This window comes from Hyla sarda, unplaced genomic scaffold (assembly GCF_029499605.1).
Source record: "Hyla sarda isolate aHylSar1 unplaced genomic scaffold, aHylSar1.hap1 scaffold_432, whole genome shotgun sequence".
NCBI lineage: Eukaryota > Metazoa > Chordata > Amphibia > Anura > Hylidae > Hyla > Hyla sarda.
This window is the reverse complement of record NW_026610447.1, coordinates 82,788-105,436: the sequence shown is the minus strand read 5'-3', so window position 1 is coordinate 105,436 and position 22,649 is coordinate 82,788. Positions and strand designations below refer to the sequence as shown.

The following is a 22,649-nucleotide window of genomic DNA, read 5'->3' as shown; positions in this document are numbered from 1 at the left end:
TCTCATCCCTTCCCCAATATCGCGCCACACCCCTACCCCTTAATTCCCTGGTTGAACGTGATGGACATATGTCTTTTTTCGACCGTACTAACTATGTAACTATGTAACATAACATGGGGGGGGTCTCCTGGCTGTTCACACAGGTGTGTCATTGCTGTACATTGACCATGCATTGCTTCTGTGGTATTGCAAAGGCAAAGACAAATGCTTCCAGCCATCCATTGCACTAATGGATTGGTCATCAGCTGGCTGTCTATGTCCCGCATCAATATAGACCAAAGTACAGAGGGTTAGGCTATGCTATTGTGCACCTACCTGATGCATCAGAAGGTGCGAGGCCCTTGCTAAATTCTGTGCACAGACTTTGAGATCTATGCTTTAGACTGTATCTAAACCTGCTCCAACATGGACTGACATTCTGGCCTACTTTCAGCCGATGCGACTTGTCTGTCGCTGAACAGTCGCTTTTTATGTATTCAGCACCTATGTATAATGTTGTAAAAATGCTCTAGAAGCTAAAGTCGCAGAAATGTCACACATATTTGGCCTGCAACTTTCTGTGCGACAAATTCAGACAGGAAAAATCAGTATAAATCCTTAGAAAATTATCCCCCAGTGTCTCCATCTGCTGGCGGTATTGAATAAGCATTGCTGCACTGATGGGGTATGCATTAGACGAAAAAAAAGAAGAAAAAGAAGAATAATACGCCCAGAAAAGAGGCAAAAAGGAGAAAAACGTAAAAAAACGTGAAAAAAAAGTAAGAGGAAGAGAAGGGAAAAAAAGGTGGAAATGGGTTTAAAAGTGATTTCGGCGGAGAAATATATATATATATATATATATATATATATATATATATATATATATATATATATGCGCACACACACACATAGATATAAACGTATTCTCCGTTGAGATATTGCAGCCGCTGCTGTGTCCAGGCCCAGGAGCCTTAGCACTGTGCTGTGATGTCACTCAATACCACTGACATCACTAGGTGTAAACAACATCTCTCCTTTGCTGTGTATGTGACTATGGAGCTGTTTGGTGATGTCGTCTATTACGGCCTTCATAGAAGCAACAGGAGATTGTTGCATCCATCTTGAACCCTCAGAACTACAGTGCTATGATGTCACTCACTTCCACAGGCCTTGCAGAGTGTAAACAACAACAACCCAGCTTTGTTGTGTATGTAACCAAAGGGATTTGTGATGTCACCTAGAACCTTCACAGCAGCGACAGCTTTATGAGGAGCATCAGCACTGCTCTGCCTGAGCAGAACCATCACCGCCATAGGTTGTCAAATAACCCGGATTTAACCCACACAGGTAAGTCCAATGGGGTGCAGGCATGTCCTCTATGCTTACAGCTTCCCGTGGGTGTTGGTTTGATACCGTTTGGGGACAGCCAAGGAGGCATCTGCAGGCAACAAAGGTAGGTGTGTGCTTGTGTGTGTGTTTCCTATGCAGATCCTAAGCCCAGTGTCACATGCAAGTAGGAGGAGTAAGAAGGGTTCCTGGCAAATCCGGGTTATGGATTGCATTTAAAAAGGCCCCGTGGGAGTGCAATGGGCCCCTGTCTTGCTGCTTAGCAATAATGGTATGGGTTTAGGTTCTGCTGTGTGTACTGGTGGTTGACTGCCCCCCAGCCCAGAGTGTGCATGGAAAATTGTCTGGCAGCCTCCCTGACAGCAAGCAGTGATAGTGCCCATGAAGGGGACCTTGTTGGGCCCGCCCCTTTCACGGTTATCGCTTCTCGGCCTTTTGGCTAAGATCAAGTGTAGTATCTGTTCTTATCAGTTTAATATCTGATACGTCCCCTATCTGGGGACCATATATTAAATGGATTTTTGAGAACGGGGGCCGATTTCGAAGCTTGCTTCCGTCGCCCTATGCATTGACCCGATATGGCAGTATCTTCGGGTACAGTGCACCACCCCCTTACAGGGTTAAAAAGAAAGATTCCTACTTTCATTGCTACCTGCTTGCTGGCTAGCCAGCTAGCCAGCCCTGTGGGCCTTGCTGCTGCTGCAGCCAAAAAACAAAAGGTGGTGCTGCTGCTGCTTCTGCTGCTTCTTGCTTCTGCTTGTGTCTGGCCCCTGTTGGAGCGTCCAGGCACAGGACTTCTGCTGCTGCTGACTAAATGGCCTCCTTAATTGGATCATTTGAGTAGCCAGCACACCTGTGCAGGTAGGGCATGACATGATAGGCAGCTGCCTTGATAGCGGGTGGGTGCTGAATGTTCCTAATTGACAAAATAAGATTAATGCTTATGAAGAAATATAAAATCTCATCCCTTCCCCAATATCGCGCCACACCCCTACCCCTTAATTCCCTGGTTGAACGTGATGGACATATGTCTTTTTTCGACCGTACTAACTATGTAACTATGTAACATAACATGGGGGGGGGGGGGGGTCTCCTGGCTGTTCACACAGGTGTGTCATTGCTGTACATTGACCATGCATTGCTTCTGTGGTATTGCAAAGGCAAAGACAAATGCTTCAAGCCATCCATTGCACTAATGGATTGGTCATCAGCTGGCTGTCTATGTCCCGCATCAATATAGACCAAAGTACAGAGGGTTAGGCTATGCTATTGTGCACCTACCTGATGCATCAGAAGGTGCGAGGCCCTTGCTAAATTCTGTGCACAGACTTTGAGATCTATGCTTTAGACTGTATCTAAACCTGCTCCAACATGGACTGACATTCTGGCCTACTTTCAGCCGATGCGACTTGTCTGTCGCTGAACAGTCGCTTTTTATGTATTCAGCACCTATGTATAATGTTGTAAAAATGCTCTAGAAGCTAAAGTCGCAGAAATGTCACACATATTTGGCCTGCAACTTTCTGTGCGACAAATTCAGACAGGAAAAATCAGTATAAATCCTTAGAAAATTATCCCCCAGTGTCTCCATCTGCTGGCGGTATTGAATAAGCATTGCTGCACTGATGGGGTATGCATTAGACGAAAAAAAAGAAGAAAAAGAAGAATAATACGCCCAGAAAAGAGGCGAAAAGGAGAAAAACGTAAAAAAACGTGAAAAAAAAGTAAGAGGAAGAGAAGGGAAAAAAAGGTGGAAATGGGTTTAAAAGTGATTTCGGCGGAGAAATATATATATATATATATATATATATATATATATATATATATATATATGCGCACACACACACATAGATATAAACGTATTCTCCGTTGAGATATTGCAGCCGCTGCTGTGTCCAGGCCCAGGAGCCTTAGCACTGTGCTGTGATGTCACTCAATACCACTGACATCACTAGGTGTAAACAACATCTCTCCTTTGCTGTGTATGTGACTATGGAGCTGTTTGGTGATGTCGTCTATTACGGCCTTCATAGAAGCAACAGGAGATTGTTGCATCCATCTTGAACCCTCAGAACTACAGTGCTATGATGTCACTCACTTCCACAGGCCTTGCAGAGTGTAAACAACAACAACCCAGCTTTGTTGTGTATGTAACCAAAGGGATTTGTGATGTCACCTAGAACCTTCACAGCAGCGACAGCTTTATGAGGAGCATCAGCACTGCTCTGCCTGAGCAGAACCATCACCGCCATAGGTTGTCAAATAACCCGGATTTAACCCACACAGGTAAGTCCAATGGGGTGCAGGCATGTCCTCTATGCTTACAGCTTCCCGTGGGTGTTGGTTTGATACCGTTTGGGGACAGCCAAGGAGGCATCTGCAGGCAACAAAGGTAGGTGTGTGCTTGTGTGTGTGTTTCCTATGCAGATCCTAAGCCCAGTGTCACATGCAAGTAGGAGGAGTAAGAAGGGTTCCTGGCAAATCCGGGTTATGGATTGCATTTAAAAAGGCCCCGTGGGAGTGCAATGGGCCCCTGTCTTGCTGCTTAGCAATAATGGTATGGGTTTAGGTTCTGCTGTGTGTACTGGTGGTTGACTGCCCCCCAGCCCAGAGTGTGCATGGAAAATTGTCTGGCAGCCTCCCTGACAGCAAGCAGTGATAGTGCCCATGAAGGGGACCTTGTTGGGCCCGCCCCTTTCACGGTTATCGCTTCTCGGCCTTTTGGCTAAGATCAAGTGTAGTATCTGTTCTTATCAGTTTAATATCTGATACGTCCCCTATCTGGGGACCATATATTAAATGGATTTTTGAGAACGGGGGCCGATTTCGAAGCTTGCTTCCGTCGCCCTATGCATTGACCCGATATGGCAGTATCTTCGGGTACAGTGCACCACCCCCTTACAGGGTTAAAAAGAAAGATTCCTACTTTCATTGCTACCTGCTTGCTGGCTAGCCAGCTAGCCAGCCCTGTGGGCCTTGCTGCTGCTGCAGCCAAAAAACAAAAGGTGGTGCTGCTGCTGCTTCTGCTGCTTCTGCTTCTGCTTGTGTCTGGCCCCTGTTGGAGCGTCCAGGCACAGGACTTCTGCTGCTGCTGACTAAATGGCCTCCTTAATTGGATCATTTGAGTAGCCAGCACACCTGTGCAGGTAGGGCATGACATGATAGGCAGCTGCCTTGATAGCGGGTGGGTGCTGAATGTTCCTAATTGACAAAATAAGATTAATGCTTATGAAGAAATATAAAATCTCATCCCTTCCCCAATATCGCGCCACACCCCTACCCCTTAATTCCCTGGTTGAACGTGATGGACATATGTCTTTTTTCGACCGTACTAACTATGTAACTATGTAACATAACATGGGGGGGGGGGGGGGTCTCCTGGCTGTTCACACAGGTGTGTCATTGCTGTACATTGACCATGCATTGCTTCTGTGGTATTGCAAAGGCAAAGACAAATGCTTCAAGCCATCCATTGCACTAATGGATTGGTCATCAGCTGGCTGTCTATGTCCCGCATCAATATAGACCAAAGTACAGAGGGTTAGGCTATGCTATTGTGCACCTACCTGATGCATCAGAAGGTGCGAGGCCCTTGCTAAATTCTGTGCACAGACTTTGAGATCTATGCTTTAGACTGTATCTAAACCTGCTCCAACATGGACTGACATTCTGGCCTACTTTCAGCCGATGCGACTTGTCTGTCGCTGAACAGTCGCTTTTTATGTATTCAGCACCTATGTATAATGTTGTAAAAATGCTCTAGAAGCTAAAGTCGCAGAAATGTCACACATATTTGGCCTGCAACTTTCTGTGCGACAAATTCAGACAGGAAAAATCAGTATAAATCCTTAGAAAATTATCCCCCAGTGTCTCCATCTGCTGGCGGTATTGAATAAGCATTGCTGCACTGATGGGGTATGCATTAGACGAAAAAAAAGAAGAAAAAGAAGAATAATACGCCCAGAAAAGAGGCGAAAAGGAGAAAAACGTAAAAAAACGTGAAAAAAAAGTAAGAGGAAGAGAAGGGAAAAAAAGGTGGAAATGGGTTTAAAAGTGATTTCGGCGGAGAAATATATATATATATATATATATATATATATATATATATATATATATATATATGCGCACACACACACATAGATATAAACGTATTCTCCGTTGAGATATTGCAGCCGCTGCTGTGTCCAGGCCCAGGAGCCTTAGCACTGTGCTGTGATGTCACTCAATACCACTGACATCACTAGGTGTAAACAACATCTCTCCTTTGCTGTGTATGTGACTATGGAGCTGTTTGGTGATGTCGTCTATTACGGCCTTCATAGAAGCAACAGGAGATTGTTGCATCCATCTTGAACCCTCAGAACTACAGTGCTATGATGTCACTCACTTCCACAGGCCTTGCAGAGTGTAAACAACAACAACCCAGCTTTGTTGTGTATGTAACCAAAGGGATTTGTGATGTCACCTAGAACCTTCACAGCAGCGACAGCTTTATGAGGAGCATCAGCACTGCTCTGCCTGAGCAGAACCATCACCGCCATAGGTTGTCAAATAACCCGGATTTAACCCACACAGGTAAGTCCAATGGGGTGCAGGCATGTCCTCTATGCTTACAGCTTCCCGTGGGTGTTGGTTTGATACCGTTTGGGGACAGCCAAGGAGGCATCTGCAGGCAACAAAGGTAGGTGTGTGCTTGTGTGTGTGTTTCCTATGCAGATCCTAAGCCCAGTGTCACATGCAAGTAGGAGGAGTAAGAAGGGTTCCTGGCAAATCCGGGTTATGGATTGCATTTAAAAAGGCCCCGTGGGAGTGCAATGGGCCCCTGTCTTGCTGCTTAGCAATAATGGTATGGGTTTAGGTTCTGCTGTGTGTACTGGTGGTTGACTGCCCCCCAGCCCAGAGTGTGCATGGAAAATTGTCTGGCAGCCTCCCTGACAGCAAGCAGTGATAGTGCCCATGAAGGGGACCTTGTTGGGCCCGCCCCTTTCACGGTTATCGCTTCTCGGCCTTTTGGCTAAGATCAAGTGTAGTATCTGTTCTTATCAGTTTAATATCTGATACGTCCCCTATCTGGGGACCATATATTAAATGGATTTTTGAGAACGGGGGCCGATTTCGAAGCTTGCTTCCGTCGCCCTATGCATTGACCCGATATGGCAGTATCTTCGGGTACAGTGCACCACCCCCTTACAGGGTTAAAAAGAAAGATTCCTACTTTCATTGCTACCTGCTTGCTGGCTAGCCAGCTAGCCAGCCCTGTGGGCCTTGCTGCTGCTGCAGCCAAAAAACAAAAGGTGGTGCTGCTGCTGCTTCTGCTGCTTCTGCTTCTGCTTGTGTCTGGCCCCTGTTGGAGCGTCCAGGCACAGGACTTCTGCTGCTGCTGACTAAATGGCCTCCTTAATTGGATCATTTGAGTAGCCAGCACACCTGTGCAGGTAGGGCATGACATGATAGGCAGCTGCCTTGATAGCGGGTGGGTGCTGAATGTTCCTAATTGACAAAATAAGATTAATGCTTATGAAGAAATATAAAATCTCATCCCTTCCCCAATATCGCGCCACACCCCTACCCCTTAATTCCCTGGTTGAACGTGATGGACATATGTCTTTTTTCGACCGTACTAACTATGTAACTATGTAACATAACATGGGGGGGGGGGGTCTCCTGGCTGTTCACACAGGTGTGTCATTGCTGTACATTGACCATGCATTGCTTCTGTGGTATTGCAAAGGCAAAGACAAATGCTTCAAGCCATCCATTGCACTAATGGATTGGTCATCAGCTGGCTGTCTATGTCCCGCATCAATATAGACCAAAGTACAGAGGGTTAGGCTATGCTATTGTGCACCTACCTGATGCATCAGAAGGTGCGAGGCCCTTGCTAAATTCTGTGCACAGACTTTGAGATCTATGCTTTAGACTGTATCTAAACCTGCTCCAACATGGACTGACATTCTGGCCTACTTTCAGCCGATGCGACTTGTCTGTCGCTGAACAGTCGCTTTTTATGTATTCAGCACCTATGTATAATGTTGTAAAAATGCTCTAGAAGCTAAAGTCGCAGAAATGTCACACATATTTGGCCTGCAACTTTCTGTGCGACAAATTCAGACAGGAAAAATCAGTATAAATCCTTAGAAAATTATCCCCCAGTGTCTCCATCTGCTGGCGGTATTGAATAAGCATTGCTGCACTGATGGGGTATGCATTAGACGAAAAAAAAGAAGAAAAAGAAGAATAATACGCCCAGAAAAGAGGCGAAAAGGAGAAAAACGTAAAAAAACGTGAAAAAAAAGTAAGAGGAAGAGAAGGGAAAAAAAGGTGGAAATGGGTTTAAAAGTGATTTCGGCGGAGAAATATATATATATATATATATATATATATATATATATATATATGCGCACACACACACATAGATATAAACGTATTCTCCGTTGAGATATTGCAGCCGCTGCTGTGTCCAGGCCCAGGAGCCTTAGCACTGTGCTGTGATGTCACTCAATACCACTGACATCACTAGGTGTAAACAACATCTCTCCTTTGCTGTGTATGTGACTATGGAGCTGTTTGGTGATGTCGTCTATTACGGCCTTCATAGAAGCAACAGGAGATTGTTGCATCCATCTTGAACCCTCAGAACTACAGTGCTATGATGTCACTCACTTCCACAGGCCTTGCAGAGTGTAAACAACAACAACCCAGCTTTGTTGTGTATGTAACCAAAGGGATTTGTGATGTCACCTAGAACCTTCACAGCAGCGACAGCTTTATGAGGAGCATCAGCACTGCTCTGCCTGAGCAGAACCATCACCGCCATAGGTTGTCAAATAACCCGGATTTAACCCACACAGGTAAGTCCAATGGGGTGCAGGCATGTCCTCTATGCTTACAGCTTCCCGTGGGTGTTGGTTTGATACCGTTTGGGGACAGCCAAGGAGGCATCTGCAGGCAACAAAGGTAGGTGTGTGCTTGTGTGTGTGTTTCCTATGCAGATCCTAAGCCCAGTGTCACATGCAAGTAGGAGGAGTAAGAAGGGTTCCTGGCAAATCCGGGTTATGGATTGCATTTAAAAAGGCCCCGTGGGAGTGCAATGGGCCCCTGTCTTGCTGCTTAGCAATAATGGTATGGGTTTAGGTTCTGCTGTGTGTACTGGTGGTTGACTGCCCCCCAGCCCAGAGTGTGCATGGAAAATTGTCTGGCAGCCTCCCTGACAGCAAGCAGTGATAGTGCCCATGAAGGGGACCTTGTTGGGCCCGCCCCTTTCACGGTTATCGCTTCTCGGCCTTTTGGCTAAGATCAAGTGTAGTATCTGTTCTTATCAGTTTAATATCTGATACGTCCCCTATCTGGGGACCATATATTAAATGGATTTTTGAGAACGGGGGCCGATTTCGAAGCTTGCTTCCGTCGCCCTATGCATTGACCCGATATGGCAGTATCTTCGGGTACAGTGCACCACCCCCTTACAGGGTTAAAAAGAAAGATTCCTACTTTCATTGCTACCTGCTTGCTGGCTAGCCAGCTAGCCAGCCCTGTGGGCCTTGCTGCTGCTGCAGCCAAAAAACAAAAGGTGGTGCTTCTGCTGCTTCTGCTTCTGCTTGTGTCTGGCCCCTGTTGGAGCGTCCAGGCACAGGACTTCTGCTGCTGCTGACTAAATGGCCTCCTTAATTGGATCATTTGAGTAGCCAGCACACCTGTGCAGGTAGGGCATGACATGATAGGCAGCTGCCTTGATAGCGGGTGGGTGCTGAATGTTCCTAATTGACAAAATAAGATTAATGCTTATGAAGAAATATAAAATCTCATCCCTTCCCCAATATCGCGCCACACCCCTACCCCTTAATTCCCTGGTTGAACGTGATGGACATATGTCTTTTTTCGACCGTACTAACTATGTAACTATGTAACATAACATGGGGGGGGGGGGGGGGGGGTCTCCTGGCTGTTCACACAGGTGTGTCATTGCTGTACATTGACCATGCATTGCTTCTGTGGTATTGCAAAGGCAAAGACAAATGCTTCCAGCCATCCATTGCACTAATGGATTGGTCATCAGCTGGCTGTCTATGTCCCGCATCAATATAGACCAAAGTACAGAGGGTTAGGCTATGCTATTGTGAACCTACCTGATGCATCAGAAGGTGCGAGGCCCTTGCTAAATTCTGTGCACAGACTTTGAGATCAATGCTTTAGACTGTATCTAAACCTGCTCCAACATGGACTGACATTCTGGCCTACTTTCAGCCGATGCGACTTGTCTGTCGCTGAACAGTCGCTTTTTATGTATTCAGCACCTATGTATAATGTTGTAAAAATGCTCTAGAAGCTAAAGTCGCAGAAATGTCACACATATTTGGCCTGCAACTTTCTGTGCGACAAATTCAGACAGGAAAAATCAGTATAAATCCTTAGAAAATTATCCCCCAGTGTCTCCATCTGCTGGCGGTATTGAATAAGCATTGCTGCACTGATGGGGTATGCATTAGACGAAAAAAAAGAAGAAAAAGAAGAATAATACGCCCAGAAAAGAGGCGAAAAGGAGAAAAACGTAAAAAAACGTGAAAAAAAAGTAAGAGGAAGAGAAGGGAAAAAAAGGTGGAAATGGGTTTAAAAGTGATTTCGGCGGAGAAATATATATATATATATATATATATATATATATATATATATATATATATGCGCACACACACACATAGATATAAACGTATTCTCCGTTGAGATATTGCAGCCGCTGCTGTGTCCAGGCCCAGGAGCCTTAGCACTGTGCTGTGATGTCACTCAATACCACTGACATCACTAGGTGTAAACAACATCTCTCCTTTGCTGTGTATGTGACTATGGAGCTGTTTGGTGATGTCGTCTATTACGGCCTTCATAGAAGCAACAGGAGATTGTTGCATCCATCTTGAACCCTCAGAACTACAGTGCTATGATGTCACTCACTTCCACAGGCCTTGCAGAGTGTAAACAACAACAACCCAGCTTTGTTGTGTATGTAACCAAAGGGATTTGTGATGTCACCTAGAACCTTCACAGCAGCGACAGCTTTATGAGGAGCATCAGCACTGCTCTGCCTGAGCAGAACCATCACCGCCATAGGTTGTCAAATAACCCGGATTTAACCCACACAGGTAAGTCCAATGGGGTGCAGGCATGTCCTCTATGCTTACAGCTTCCCGTGGGTGTTGGTTTGATACCGTTTGGGGACAGCCAAGGAGGCATCTGCAGGCAACAAAGGTAGGTGTGTGCTTGTGTGTGTGTTTCCTATGCAGATCCTAAGCCCAGTGTCACATGCAAGTAGGAGGAGTAAGAAGGGTTCCTGGCAAATCCGGGTTATGGATTGCATTTAAAAAGGCCCCGTGGGAGTGCAATGGGCCCCTGTCTTGCTGCTTAGCAATAATGGTATGGGTTTAGGTTCTGCTGTGTGTACTGGTGGTTGACTGCCCCCCAGCCCAGAGTGTGCATGGAAAATTGTCTGGCAGCCTCCCTGACAGCAAGCAGTGATAGTGCCCATGAAGGGGACCTTGTTGGGCCCGCCCCTTTCACGGTTATCGCTTCTCGGCCTTTTGGCTAAGATCAAGTGTAGTATCTGTTCTTATCAGTTTAATATCTGATACGTCCCCTATCTGGGGACCATATATTAAATGGATTTTTGAGAACGGGGGCCGATTTCGAAGCTTGCTTCCGTCGCCCTATGCATTGACCCGATATGGCAGTATCTTCGGGTACAGTGCACCACCCCCTTACAGGGTTAAAAAGAAAGATTCCTACTTTCATTGCTACCTGCTTGCTGGCTAGCCAGCTAGCCAGCCCTGTGGGCCTTGCTGCTGCTGCAGCCAAAAAACAAAAGGTGGTGCTGCTGCTGCTTCTGCTGCTTCTGCTTGTGTCTGGCCCCTGTTGGAGCGTCCAGGCACAGGACTTCTGCTGCTGCTGACTAAATGGCCTCCTTAATTGGATCATTTGAGTAGCCAGCACACCTGTGCAGGTAGGGCATGACATGATAGGCAGCTGCCTTGATAGCGGGTGGGTGCTGAATGTTCCTAATTGACAAAATAAGATTAATGCTTATGAAGAAATATAAAATCTCATCCCTTCCCCAATATCGCGCCACACCCCTACCCCTTAATTCCCTGGTTGAACGTGATGGACATATGTCTTTTTTCGACCGTACTAACTATGTAACTATGTAACATAACATGGGGGGGGGGGGGGGGGGTCTCCTGGCTGTTCACACAGGTGTGTCATTGCTGTACATTGACCATGCATTGCTTCTGTGGTATTGCAAAGGCAAAGACAAATGCTTCCAGCCATCCATTGCACTAATGGATTGGTCATCAGCTGGCTGTCTATGTCCCGCATCAATATAGACCAAAGTACAGAGGGTTAGGCTATGCTATTGTGCACCTACCTGATGCATCAGAAGGTGCGAGGCCCTTGCTAAATTCTGTGCACAGACTTTGAGATCTATGCTTTAGACTGTATCTAAACCTGCTCCAACATGGACTGACATTCTGGCCTACTTTCAGCCGATGCGACTTGTCTGTCGCTGAACAGTCGCTTTTTATGTATTCAGCACCTATGTATAATGTTGTAAAAATGCTCTAGAAGCTAAAGTCGCAGAAATGTCACACATATTTGGCCTGCAACTTTCTGTGCGACAAATTCAGACAGGAAAAATCAGTATAAATCCTTAGAAAATTATCCCCCAGTGTCTCCATCTGCTGGCGGTATTGAATAAGCATTGCTGCACTGATGGGGTATGCATTAGACGAAAAAAAAGAAGAAAAAGAAGAATAATACGCCCAGAAAAGAGGCGAAAAGGAGAAAAACGTAAAAAAACGTGAAAAAAAAGTAAGAGGAAGAGAAGGGAAAAAAAGGTGGAAATGGGTTTAAAAGTGATTTCGGCGGAGAAATATATATATATATATATATATATATATATATATATATATATATATGCGCACACACACACATAGATATAAACGTATTCTCCGTTGAGATATTGCAGCCGCTGCTGTGTCCAGGCCCAGGAGCCTTAGCACTGTGCTGTGATGTCACTCAATACCACTGACATCACTAGGTGTAAACAACATCTCTCCTTTGCTGTGTATGTGACTATGGAGCTGTTTGGTGATGTCGTCTATTACGGCCTTCATAGAAGCAACAGGAGATTGTTGCATCCATCTTGAACCCTCAGAACTACAGTGCTATGATGTCACTCACTTCCACAGGCCTTGCAGAGTGTAAACAACAACAACCCAGCTTTGTTGTGTATGTAACCAAAGGGATTTGTGATGTCACCTAGAACCTTCACAGCAGCGACAGCTTTATGAGGAGCATCAGCACTGCTCTGCCTGAGCAGAACCATCACCGCCATAGGTTGTCAAATAACCCGGATTTAACCCACACAGGTAAGTCCAATGGGGTGCAGGCATGTCCTCTATGCTTACAGCTTCCCGTGGGTGTTGGTTTGATACCGTTTGGGGACAGCCAAGGAGGCATCTGCAGGCAACAAAGGTAGGTGTGTGCTTGTGTGTGTGTTTCCTATGCAGATCCTAAGCCCAGTGTCACATGCAAGTAGGAGGAGTAAGAAGGGTTCCTGGCAAATCCGGGTTATGGATTGCATTTAAAAAGGCCCCGTGGGAGTGCAATGGGCCCCTGTCTTGCTGCTTAGCAATAATGGTATGGGTTTAGGTTCTGCTGTGTGTACTGGTGGTTGACTGCCCCCCAGCCCAGAGTGTGCATGGAAAATTGTCTGGCAGCCTCCCTGACAGCAAGCAGTGATAGTGCCCATGAAGGGGACCTTGTTGGGCCCGCCCCTTTCACGGTTATCGCTTCTCGGCCTTTTGGCTAAGATCAAGTGTAGTATCTGCTCACTTGGTCTGGTCGAAAGGTGTCTGTGGTACCCCGCTTCTCGGCCTTGGGGGATTGTCTCTCCTTACGGAGGGACTTCACCCCCTTGCTGCTATTGGGGAGCGGGCTTAGTCCACGGACAACGGGTTGCGATCCCCCTGTCTCTGGGACCTTGTGTCTCAGAAGGCATTTTCGGTACGTTGAGCGTTACCTGTAGCTTCGGAAGCACCTAGGGTACCCCCGACCTCTGCCTTGGGTAAGGGTTCCGCTTTTATAGCGGGATTCCGAGCCCCTGCTGCTATTGGGGAAGGGGCTTAGTCCCTGGGTGTGGAAGATGCCGTTCTCCTGGGCTTTCCCCTCTGGGGAAATGTCGATGCGAAATACCATCCGCATAGAGGTGTCGGAGAGCCATCGTCAGTTGAAGAACCTCCGCTTCATTGCGGAGGTGATTCTTCTTGACTACTTCCGCCTCAATAGGGAGGACATCCTGTGTCTAAATGACCAGGAAAGCCGTGGCCTGTATACCGTCACCTTCACGGCCACGGCGTGTTGCGATAACATCTATGCAACCTTGTCTGGTGCGGACCAGAGGGACGATCGACTCGACGGTCTTTCGTTCCAGTTCCTCTATGGTGAGGAACATATACCGTTGGTGGTGGCTATGCACAGCCCTCATGTGACCACGGAGGATATAGCCACTTTTCTTCGGCGATACTGCGAAGAGGTGCGATTCGCAAACAAAATCTTGAACTCCGTGCGGTTCTGGAACGGCAAGAGGAAGTTCTGGGTCAAGCTCCGTAAGGATCCCGGTGGTATTGGGGGTCTTTGCCATCCGCCCCCAAATTTTGCCATCGGGAGAGTTCGGGGCTTCCTGTTCTATCCTCAAATGCCTATGTATTGCCGAAATTGCTTGAGGTTTGGCCACACCCAGGAGACCTGCGGCGCGGAGCGTGTGATTCGCTGCAATAGGTGTGGCCAAGAAGGTCACATAGCCTCAAGATGTAGCCATACGATAAGGTGCAACCTCTGCGGAGAGGAAAATCACGATTTTAATTCCTGTCCCCATAAAGCAAAAACTACGATGGGTGGGTCAAGGCTGGGCCCACCCAAAGAGGGGACAGGACAAAAGACGTCCTTTTTTAAGATGCCCAAACCCCAGATGGCAGGTACTGATGGGTCCAGGCCCAAGACCTCTGGTGCTCCATCGGGGGGCCCACCGGTGGTAGTGCTAGGGGGAGGCCATGGGGATTCCACGAAGCCCGGGCGGGTAATCGAGTTTACTGCCCGGGAAATTGAAAGACGTCGATCGACTTCCTACCTGGCTCAAGAGCCCGCCGAAACTTCTGAAGGGGGCTCACCTGTGGCGGGTGGCAGCCGACGGGCCTCGGTGGGGGCAAAGGTGGACCCAAAATTGCAGCATAAGCCAGGTACTGGCTTGGCCCAGGGTCGCCCTGCTCCGGACGAAGAGGCCCCGGTGAAAGCCCGCCGGAAGGGGAGCCAGGTGGCCAGGTCTGAGCCCGGTCCTGTTACTCCGCCTATACAGGACAGGGCCAAGAAGACAAGTGGCGCCAAACCAGGGTTTGCTGCCCCGCCAGCAGTGGACCCGGTGGGTAAAACTGGCCATCGTCGATCGATGGGGAAGTTGGAGCAACAGTCCTCAGCAACGCTTGCTGGGGAACAAGCGATGAAAACTTCCCAAGGTAGCGGCAAAGGTTCCGGAAAAGAGGCCTCACAGGCCCCTGTGCAGCAGTTCCAGTCGTCAAATGATGAAAGAAGACGCAGATCCATCAGCCGGGGGCCAGAGATTACATCGAGTGAGAGCAACACAGAGGATATGGACAGCAGTGTGACATTTAAAAGACAAAGAGAAGAAGAAGAGGAAGACATTCAAAGGAAAGCGGCGTGCCGTAGTTCGGACGAGAGCGAGCTCAGGGTCGGGGCATCATCGATCTCAAGCTCCGACCCTCAGAACATCAAGGAGCTGATGACCCCGCAGGCGGGGGATGACGGTACGCAGCTTATTATTGACTTTGATTCTCCAAGCACTGACTCTCCATAAACTATGCCTATCGCTGTAAAAATTGCCTCACTCAATGTGAGGTCCTTAAAGAGCCCTGATCGCAGGGCTGCTTTATTTTCTTATCTAGAGACATGTGACTTTGACCTTTGCCTGCTACAAGAATGTGGAATCCCTAGTAAAATGGACTATAAAGACTTAAAAGAAGACTGGAAGCTGGGCCCATCCATATGGTCCGGTGCAAATGACTGTCGTTCTGTGGGTGTTGGGCTGCTCTGCCGAGGCCAGTCCTTTTCTATTCATACAGTAACTGAGATTGTGCCTGGCAGAGCTCTTTTAATTCATCTATATTTTAATGGACTTTTAATTCGTGTTTTAAATGTGTATGCCCCTCCTGATAAACAGGATCGGGCAGAACTATTTGAAATTTTACCACTGTTTTGTGTTGGGTCTTCTCCCCTGCTGGTGGGAGGTGATTTTAACTGCATACGTGATGGGGAACACCGGCAGGGTGGGGATATTAATCGTAAAGACCGCACTTCTTACCTGCTTAAAAATTTTATTGATGATTTTAATTTGAAAGATTGCTGGAAGGATCTCTTGCCGGAGGACCCGGGCGCCACATGGTCCAATGGAAGAGTGAGCTCCAGAATTGATTTTATTTTTTCCTCTAGAGCTTTTAAACCCCTGAAATGCACGCTCGAGCAGAATATCTTCTCTGATCATAAGCTCCTCTTGGTGGGCCTGGAGCTAGAGGGGGAGCAAAAAGCAAAAAGGGGCCTCTGGAGATTAAACACCACACTCCTAGAGGACCCTGAGATAAAAGAGGAGTTTGTGCGGACCTACCAGTGCTGGCAATCACAAAGAAAACCTCACGAGCCTATGCTGCACTGGTGGGAGGGCACCAAATCTAAAATCAGATTTTTTTTTATCAAAGCAGGTAAGAAGAAGGCAAAAATGGAAAAACAGTGGTTTTATGTTCTTAACATGCGTTTAAATGTACTTTTTAAATTGAAAGAAGCTGGTATGGATGTAGAAAATGATATTTTAAACCTTAAAACTGAAATAAAACATGCCATAGAAAAGAAAGGGAAACAAATCATTTTTAACTCACATGTGCAGCACCTGGAGGAGGGCGAGAAATGTTCCCGTTTCTTTTTTAAAAAAGTGATGAATAGGAGGGATATCATCCAAAACCTTGAGGGTGAATCCACTCCAAAAGGCATGTTAGATGCAGTTTTTAACTTCTACCAGCTTCTTTTTAATAAGAAAGATCTTAATCCATCCTTTTTAGAACATGTTCTTAATTCCCTTGATTTTAAGCTAGATGTTTTAGACCAGGAGGTTTTATCCCGTGATCTTAACTTAGTTGAACTTTTATTTGTTTTTAAAAGTTTTTCTAGTGGGAAGGCCCCTGGGGAAGATGGTTTACCCATCGAATTTTATTTAGCTTTTTGGGATATTTTAAAGGATGATATGGTTTTATTGTATAAAGAAACTTTTATTGTTAATGAACTTCCCCCTTCCTGGAGGAGGGGGATTGTATCATTACTTTTTAAAAAAGGTGAAAAGGATATGCTAAAAAATTGGCGCCCCATCACACTTTTAAATGTCGATTATAAAGTTTTAGCCAAGTTATTAGCTGTCCGTTTTAAACCTTTTATTCATAAATTAATTCACCCAAATCAGGTTTGTGGGGTACCTGGAAGGTCTATAGCTGAATCCCTAAATATTTTAAGAGATGTTTTATGGTATTTTAAGGATAGAAATCAAACTGTAGCAATTTTATCCTTAGACTTTGAAAAAGCCTTTGATAGGGTCTCCCATGAATACCTGTTTTTAGTTCTTAAAAAGATGGCAGTGCCTGAAACGATTTTAAGCCGAATCATGCTTTTATACCGATCCTGTTTTAGTCAAGTCTCTGTTAATGGCTTTTTAACCAGCGGTGTTCCTCTTTTATCAGGTGTCAAACAGGGCTGCCCCCTGTCCCCACTCCTTTTTATTTGCGCAATCGAACCACTGATGGCCCTCCTCAGAAAAGACTGGGTAGTAAGAGGCGTACCGATACCTGGTGGAGGAGGGACCCATCTAAAGGTGTTGGGGTACATGGATGATGTCACCATACTGTGCCCGGACTCTCCATCCATGAGGGGGGCATTGAGGAACACCAGCTATTTCTGCGAGGTCTCTGGTTTTAAGCTAAACACAGATAAATGTGACTGTTTTTATATTGGCTCCTGGGATTCATCCATCACCCCAGGAGTCACAATGCAACAGGATCAAATTAAAGTTTTAGGTATTGTTTTTAACCAGGTCAATGATGGGAGCCCTAACTGGGATTCAGCTATAGCTAAGATGGAGAAGAAGATTTTAATGTGGAATCTTAGAAACCTTACCATGGAGGGGAAGATTTTAATAATAAAGATGGTTTTACTCCCTATTATGCTATACATTGCCATGGTATTTCCTCCATCTATTTTATACATTAAAAAAGTAACTAGAATTGTTTTTACCTTTTTATGGGGTTCAAAAATGGAGAAATTAAAGCGTGATTTTATGTACAAAAGTAAAGATAATGGCGGGAAAGATGTTCCTAACCTTTTTACTTTCTTTTACATAAAGTATTTCTGTTTCTGTTTTAAAATTATTAAATCCGATGGCATTTTTAGCTGCTTTTTAAGGTACGCTGCGGGCATGGTTTTTAAAAGATGGTTGCGCATCCCTCTGAACGCTCCGGTGCTTCTGTGTCCCCCAAAACATTATGTGGTGTTGGAAAAGACAGTCAGGCTCCTAGGTCTCCAAGATTTGGAGCCTGACATACTGGGGGACCAGAGAAAGGTATCAAAGGTCCTCAGGCGGAGTGAGGTTACCCTGGCAGTGTCCAATTTCACACAGGCAAGATCCAAAAAGGTATGGCGGAACGTGTACGGGAAGTTTCTGGCGAATGTACACAGGGATCTTGCCTGGGCAATCGTCCACCAGTGCCTCCCTACTCGTGAGTTCCAGCACAGGCGAGGACTGGTGGCGAGAGCCAAGTGCCTGAGAGATGGCTGCGGAGTGGACGAAACGGTGCTGCACATATTTTGGAACTGCCCTTTTGCACGGGAGCTTTGGAGGAAGGTAGGCCCACTTTTGAAGTGGGCCTGCGGCCTAAAAGATTTTAATCACGAATGTGTCTTTTACGGTCTTTTTAACTGCCCCAATTTTAAACAGCAGATGATCTGCTGGATGATTATTAATTGTTTTAAAAATGCCATCTGGAAAGTTAGGAACATCTTACTTTTTAAACATGATTTTATTGATGTTAAAAACTGTATAAAGCTGGCCCTGAGTGAGATGTACATCTATTACCTAAGAGACAAGAAACAGTTGGGGGCCAGCGAGGCAGCATCCATGTGGTGTCTGCCTCTATGGAACGAAATAACAGTATAATCAGTTTTTATGATATTTGTATAATGTTTTATCCTGCCATTTTTATTTTTTCTCCTTTTATTACTGGTTTTATTATTTGTATTTTAAAACTTTTGTGAACCTTTTATTATTTTGCATTTTAAATTTTGTATGGTTTCTTATTTATTCAATAAAATTTTGTTGAAACCTTATCTGTTCTTATCAGTTTTTCATGCCGGTGTACAGTAATGCTGGTATGGGGCTGGTGGGGATGGGTGCTGCATGGAGGATGCAGGTGTACCAGGGCTTTCCGGGGCTGGTTCTGAGGAATCAGCTCGACGGCTGCCCCGATGTGACCTGTTCCCTCCGGGTCTCGCCATGAGGCTGAGAGGGTCTAGAGCCGAGGTACTTTTGTGCCTCGGGGAGTGGTGACCCCGAGGTGCCGAAACTCACTGGGAGAATAGACTCACTGAGTTGAAGCACGGGCACCATAATCTCTTCACCTTGTGGCACTCACCTCTTGATTCCCGGCCTTCTGACTAGGATCAGAGAAATTTTTATAGATCCGGCCGGATGTCCGGGCAGTATATCTGCACACATTCACTTATTTATTTCTTTTTTGTCTCACTGTGTCACTTTTTGCGTGTTGTGTGTTCACAGGATTGGTCAGGATGCGGTAGCCCTTCTGGGTGTCCCTCCTGGCGGTCTAGGGGAGGTGTGTGTGGCCATTAGGTTCCGCACCTCCCTGCAAACACCCCGGGTACTCCTGCTTTGGCAGGGTACCTACCGTAATCGGCTCTGCGGGCAGATACCTTGGCTAACGCCAAGGGGGATGCCGGGAGCATTTGTGGTCCCCTAGTAGCTTCGGCGAAAAGGGACATCGAACCTGGAACCTCGCAGGTACCTTTTGGTCCGGAGGCGAAGGGTAAGGTTTGTTGGGGGGCCTCTCTCCTATCGGAGAAGGGCTTGCGATAGACCGCATCCTTTGTGCACGTTTTTTTAGTGTAACACGTTTGCACTTTTTCTTGCACTTTGGGTGAATCGAAAGCACGTTCCTCGGCTTTAAAAAAAAAAAAAAAAAAAAAAAAAAAAAAAAATCTGTTCTTATCAGTTTAATATCTGATACGTCCCCTATCTGGGGACCATATATTAAATGGATTTTTGAGAACGGGGGCCGATTTCGAAGCTTGCTTCCGTCGCCCTATGCATTGACCCGATATGGCAGTATCTTCGGGTACAGTGCACCACCCCCTTACAGGGTTAAAAAGAAAGATTCCTACTTTCATTGCTACCTGCTTGCTGGCTAGCCAGCTAGCCAGCCCTGTGGGCCTTGCTGCTGCTGCAGCCAAAAAACAAAAGGTGGTGCTGCTGCTGCTTCTGCTGCTTCTGCTTCTGCTTGTGTCTGGCCCCTGTTGGAGCGTCCAGGCACAGGACTTCTGCTGCTGCTGACTAAATGGCCTCCTTAATTGGATCATTTGAGTAGCCAGCACACCTGTGCAGGTAGGGCATGACATGATAGGCAGCTGCCTTGATAGCGGGTGGGTGCTGAATGTTCCTAATTGACAAAATAAGATTAATGCTTATGAAGAAATATAAAATCTCATCCCTTCCCCAATATCGCGCCACACCCCTACCCCTTAATTCCCTGGTTGAACGTGATGGACATATGTCTTTTTTCGACCGTACTAACTATGTAACTATGTAACATAACATGGGGGGGGGGGGGGGGGGTCTCCTGGCTGTTCACACAGGTGTGTCATTGCTGTACATTGACCATGCATTGCTTCTGTGGTATTGCAAAGGCAAAGACAAATGCTTCCAGCCATCCATTGCACTAATGGATTGGTCATCAGCTGGCTGTCTATGTCCCGCATCAATATAGACCAAAGTACAGAGGGTTAGGCTATGCTATTGAGCACCTACCTGATGCATCAGAAGGTGCGAGGCCCTTGCTAAATTCTGTGCACAGACTTTGAGATCTATGCTTTAGACTGTATCTAAACCTGCTCCAACATGGACTGACATTCTGGCCTACTTTCAGCCGATGCGACTTGTCTGTCGCTGAACAGTCGCTTTTTATGTATTCAGCACCTATGTATAATGTTGTAAAAATGCTCTAGAAGCTAAAGTCGCAGAAATGTCACACATATTTGGCCTGCAACTTTCTGTGCGACAAATTCAGACAGGAAAAATCAGTATAAATCCTTAGAAAATTATCCCCCAGTGTCTCCATCTGCTGGCGGTATTGAATAAGCATTGCTGCACTGATGGGGTATGCATTAGACGGAAAAAAAGAAGAAAAAGAAGAATAATACGCCCAGAAAAGAGGCGAAAAGGAGAAAAACGTAAAAAAACGTGAAAAAAAAGTAAGAGGAAGAGAAGGGAAAAAAAGGTGGAAATGGGTTTAAAAGTGATTTCGGCGGAGAAATATATATATATATATATATATATATATATATATACGCGCACACACACACATATATATAAACGTATTCTCCGTTGAGATATTGCAGCCGCTGCTGTGTCCAGGCCCAGGAGCCTTAGCACTGTGCTGTGATGTCACTCAATACCACTGACATCACTAGGTGTAAACAACATCTCTCCTTTGCTGTGTATGTGACTATGGAGCTGTTTGGTGATGTCGTCTATTATGGCCTTCATAGAAGCAACAGGAGATTGTTGCATCCATCTTGAACCCTCAGAACTACAGTGCTATGATGTCACTCACTTCCACAGGCCTTGCAGAGTGTAAACAACAACAACCCAGCTTTGTTGTGTATGTAACCAAAGGGATTTGTGATGTCACCTAGAACCTTCACAGCAGCGACAGCTTTATGAGGAGCATCAGCACTGCTCTGCCTGAGCAGAACCATCACCGCCATAGGTTGTCAAATAACCCGGATTTAACCCACACAGGTAAGTCCAATGGGGTGCAGGCATGTCCTCTATGCTTACAGCTTCCCGTGGGTGTTGGTTTGATACCGTTTGGGGACAGCCAAGGAGGCATCTGCAGGCAACAAAGGTAGGTGTGTGCTTGTGTGTGTGTTTCCTATGCAGATCCTAAGCCCAGTGTCACATGCAAGTAGGAGGAGTAAGAAGGGTTCCTGGCAAATCCGGGTTATGGATTGCATTTAAAAAGGCCCCGTGGGAGTGCAATGGGCCCCTGTCTTGCTGCTTAGCAATAATGGTATGGGTTTAGGTTCTGCTGTGTGTACTGGTGGTTGACTGCCCCCCAGCCCAGAGTGTGCATGGAAAATTGTCTGGCAGCCTCCCTGACAGCAAGCAGTGATAGTGCCCATGAAGGGGACCTTGTTGGGCCCGCCCCTTTCACGGTTATCGCTTCTCGGCCTTTTGGCTAAGATCAAGTGTAGTATCTGTTCTTATCAGTTTAATATCTGATACGTCCCCTATCTGGGGACCATATATTAAATGGATTTTTGAGAACGGGGGCCGATTTCGAAGCTTGCTTCCGTCGCCCTATGCATTGACCCGATATGGCAGTATCTTCGGGTACAGTGCACCACCCCCTTACAGGGTTAAAAAGAAAGATTCCTACTTTCATTGCTACCTTCTTGCTGGCTAGCCAGCTAGCCAGCCCTGTGGGCCTTGCTGCTGCTGCAGCCAAAAAACAAAAGGTGGTGCTGCTGCTGCTTCTGCTGCTTCTGCTTCTGCTTGTGTCTGGCCCCTGTTGGAGCGTCCAGGCACAGGACTTCTGCTGCTGCTGACTAAATGGCCTCCTTAATTGGATCATTTGAGTAGCCAGCACACCTGTGCAGGTAGGGCATGACATGATAGGCAGCTGCCTTGATAGCGGGTGGGTGCTGAATGTTCCTAATTGACAAAATAAGATTAATGCTTATGAAGAAATATAAAATCTCATCCCTTCCCCAATATCGCGCCACACCCCTACCCCTTAATTCCCTGGTTGAACGTGATGGACATATGTCTTTTTTCGACCGTACTAACTATGTAACTATGTAACATAACATGGGGGGGGGGGGGGGGTCTCCTGGCTGTTCACACAGGTGTGTCATTGCTGTACATTGACCATGCATTGCTTCTG

At 46.3% G+C, this 22,649-nt stretch overlaps 7 non-coding genes and 1 pseudogene across 7 annotated transcripts; all 8 read left to right on the top strand.

Annotated features, from left to right (window-relative positions):
• The first annotated feature begins 1,745 nt into the window (after window positions 1–1,745).
• Window positions 1,746–1,936, top strand: LOC130334409 (U2 spliceosomal RNA). Its single transcript, XR_008876220.1, has one exon. It is a non-coding gene; the product is annotated as a U2 spliceosomal RNA (small nuclear RNA).
• Window positions 1,937–4,031: 2,095 nt separating this feature from the next.
• LOC130334408 (U2 spliceosomal RNA) lies at window positions 4,032–4,222 on the top strand. Its single transcript, XR_008876219.1, has one exon. It is a non-coding gene; the product is annotated as a U2 spliceosomal RNA (small nuclear RNA).
• A 2,098-nt stretch (window positions 4,223–6,320) lies between these two features.
• Window positions 6,321–6,511, top strand: LOC130334407 (U2 spliceosomal RNA). The gene has a single exon (XR_008876218.1). It is a non-coding gene; the product is annotated as a U2 spliceosomal RNA (small nuclear RNA).
• Window positions 6,512–8,596: 2,085 nt separating this feature from the next.
• LOC130334406 (U2 spliceosomal RNA) lies at window positions 8,597–8,787 on the top strand. The gene has a single exon (XR_008876217.1). It is a non-coding gene; the product is annotated as a U2 spliceosomal RNA (small nuclear RNA).
• Window positions 8,788–10,876: 2,089 nt separating this feature from the next.
• LOC130334404 (U2 spliceosomal RNA) lies at window positions 10,877–11,067 on the top strand. The gene has a single exon (XR_008876216.1). It is a non-coding gene; the product is annotated as a U2 spliceosomal RNA (small nuclear RNA).
• Window positions 11,068–13,156: 2,089 nt separating this feature from the next.
• LOC130334383 (U2 spliceosomal RNA) lies at window positions 13,157–13,376 on the top strand (annotated as a pseudogene).
• A 6,265-nt stretch (window positions 13,377–19,641) lies between these two features.
• LOC130334378 (U2 spliceosomal RNA) lies at window positions 19,642–19,836 on the top strand. The gene has a single exon (XR_008876197.1). It is a non-coding gene; the product is annotated as a U2 spliceosomal RNA (small nuclear RNA).
• Window positions 19,837–21,921: 2,085 nt separating this feature from the next.
• LOC130334402 (U2 spliceosomal RNA) lies at window positions 21,922–22,112 on the top strand. The gene has a single exon (XR_008876214.1). It is a non-coding gene; the product is annotated as a U2 spliceosomal RNA (small nuclear RNA).
• Window positions 22,113–22,649: the final 537 nt, after the last annotated feature.